General features: G+C 40.7%; 1 protein-coding gene across 2 annotated transcripts in view; it reads right to left on the bottom strand.

The window, feature by feature from the left end:
• The window catches only part of LOC108966120 (mpv17-like protein 2), an 18,596-nt gene that overhangs the window by 2,908 nt on the left and 12,750 nt on the right, over nucleotides 1–2,938 (bottom strand). The gene's annotated exons all lie outside the window — the stretch shown is intronic.

Raw genomic sequence — 2,938 nt, 5'->3', positions numbered from 1 at the left:
ACATAGAGGGAACAACTCGTGGACTATTTATCTAGTAGTTTTATAGTAAAAGAATTTTTGATGTCGTAAACGATACTTCACCCTTGCAACTTTGCCACAAAATTGAAACTTAACCATTTTTGGTGCAAATCTGTCTGTGGCAATCATTAAATCGCATGAAGTCGGCTCTSTCCAACTTAACATTGTGCTATATTTAAAAAACAATAAACGGGAGAAAAGTGTGCCGTGCCACATGCAACATTTATACGATTACAATTGATGAATGTCTGATTACGAATTCGCAGGCGGGTGAAAGTGCGACCCTTTAAACGTCGGCGGTTCGTATGGGAAGGAAATCCACCRTATGCAGTGCACTGCCTGCAGCCAACCAGCAGACTGTGGCAAGCGAAGGAACGGTCTCTAATCAGCCAACAAGTGTGCACCACAACCGTTTGAATTGGGCAAACAGATGGAGAGACAGGGGCAGACGTCGACACTGACGCGATAGCCCACTTGAGTAAACGGTAGTGATAATAAAAAAAAATGGTCATAAAGAAGCAACAACAATCTAGCAGGTAAACAAATACAACACTGTGGGTTTTTCGTGCAAGTTTGTATATTACGATGAGCGCGTTGTGGTACTTTCGTCAGTCCCACGAGGGCGATTCGACRRAGGTAAGCACCACGAGTGCGAACACTGCGCAGTGAGGGCAAACAGCTGCCAGCCGTCTGCTTTCTGCCACCGCCAGTTCGAACTAATTTGTGACAATGACTAAAAAAGAAATGAAACGAAGTATGAGAACAGCAACTGCTACGGAAGACGGCGATGAGAAGTTAAGAGCCAACAGCAAATAATCAGCCAAAACAACCGCAACGATACATAATTGAACGACAGAACGTCGAAAGGGTCGGGCCATACACCCGGCAATGCTGCAACTGTCGGCCAACACATTTCACAGCCAAAGGGAAGGGTCGGCGTGGGGCAGCCACGAAGTTCGTACCTAATATAATGGGATTGTAAATAATTGCGGAAGTTCATTTGAGGTCCGCGCTGCTGCTGCGATCGGGTGATTTGCGGCACACAACCTATGTTCGAGCCGAAAGCCAATTGGTATTTGCGGCATGTGTGTATGCCCTCCCCTCTGCTTATCACTTTATTTTGACTCTAATGTGCTAGAGGCTCGGTGCGTATCAGATGTTTGTGTAGATTTGTGTGTATGCGTATGCGTGTACAAATTAATTTCGTTACGTTTCGTGCTTATCGCAAGTGTTCTTGTAATTGTTGATTTAGTACGTTCCGACTATTTCAAACATTTTACTTTTTTTTTACATTTTTTGATGACACACATATACCCTTTCCGCAGGCATAGCAGAGTAAAACCGTCAAAGAAAAGTTCTCTCACACAGTGACGTTGAAATTGAGGTTGAAAAGTAGATTGGCGGCGAGGCAAGTACTTACATACATTCATACGATGTATGTGTGGCTGTGTATATCGGATACTCTTGGCACTGTTATTCCGTCGATTTTGACGTTCACTGATGCCATGTGACAAATAGCTTTGACGTGCATTAAAAATGCCGATGGGCAGAATACCGTTAGGCACACATTCACACCGCAAAACGGTGGAAAGCCAGACAGACGCTRCTAATGACAATTGTATATGACAAGGTTCCACCTATTGCTACACTCATTTTGACAATTCTGTACGGACACCAAACGGAACAAAATGCCGCGTTTCAATAGTGGCATACGAAAATGCAATGTCACGTAACCAAATGTGTCATGCACAGGTATGAATGCTCGTTTACAAATGTTTCGTAATTAATTTTATTCGGATACTTAGTCTCTTGAACCATACTTCGTATTTTTCACAAATTGCATAAAAACAAAAAAAAAAAAAACTAAAAATTTTAACTTTGGTTGCACCGAAGAAATGTATAATACCCATCATAAGCAGATCTTTGACTTGATTTTGATCAGTTTGCACAACAGCTATTTGCTATAGTATTCCGGTCCGAACAATTTCTTCGCAGATTTTGTCGATGCGTTGGATAATAATAATCAGTGATTCCAACAAATGTTCAGTTTCTTGATGAGAATAGCAAGTTTGAGAAATTTCTAATCAATGTCTCATAAACTGAGATACTAGTTTGCATATATATCAATATGATTTGCTTAAATGAGTGAAGCATTCACCCACTCTACCCGGAGAAACTGGCGTCTCCTAAGAAAACATTGCACAATACACCACATCCGATGACACCAACACAACTCATCACATTTCTACATCAACCTACTCAACATAAAAGATGGTCCCCTGAGCAGGTTCAACACATTCGTTTTATATACATACGTTTTGCGACACCCATTCCGCGCGCTGCTCACTTCGATTACCTTCATGAACCTCCGAAATAAATAAACATTTAACTTTAAGAAAAATAGCTTTTATATAAAGTGAAATATTTTCTTAATAAWCTACCTTGTATATTAAACAAGTGCGTCACACAATTGTTTTTATACTCTCGCAACAAAGTTGCTAAGGAGAGTATTATAGTTTTGTTCAAATAACGGTTGTTTGTAAGTCCTAAAACTAAAAGAGTCAGATATAGGGTTAATTATACCAAAGAGATCATGGTGACGAGTAGAGTTGAAATCCGGATGTCTGTCTGTCCGTCCGTCCGTCCGTGCAAGCTGTAACTTGAGTAAAAATTGAGATATCATGATGAAACTTGGTACACGTATTTCTTGGCTCCATAAGAAAGTTCGAAGATGTGCAAAATCGGCCGACTGCCACGCCCTCAAAAAGGCGGAAACCGAAAACCCATAAAGTGTCATAACTAGGCCATAAATAAAGATATTACAGTGAAATTTGGCACAAGGGATCGCATTAGGGAGGGGCATTACTAACTTTTTTGTACATATCTCGAAAACTACTATAGCTATGTCAACCAAACTGTA

Source organism: Bactrocera latifrons, unplaced genomic scaffold (assembly GCF_001853355.1).
Source record: "Bactrocera latifrons isolate USDA-ARS-PBARC rearing strain unplaced genomic scaffold, ASM185335v1 scaffold_156, whole genome shotgun sequence".
Taxonomy (NCBI): domain Eukaryota; kingdom Metazoa; phylum Arthropoda; class Insecta; order Diptera; family Tephritidae; genus Bactrocera; species Bactrocera latifrons.
The sequence above is the reverse complement of the archived record's forward strand: the minus strand, read 5'-3'. Positions and strand labels throughout refer to the sequence as shown.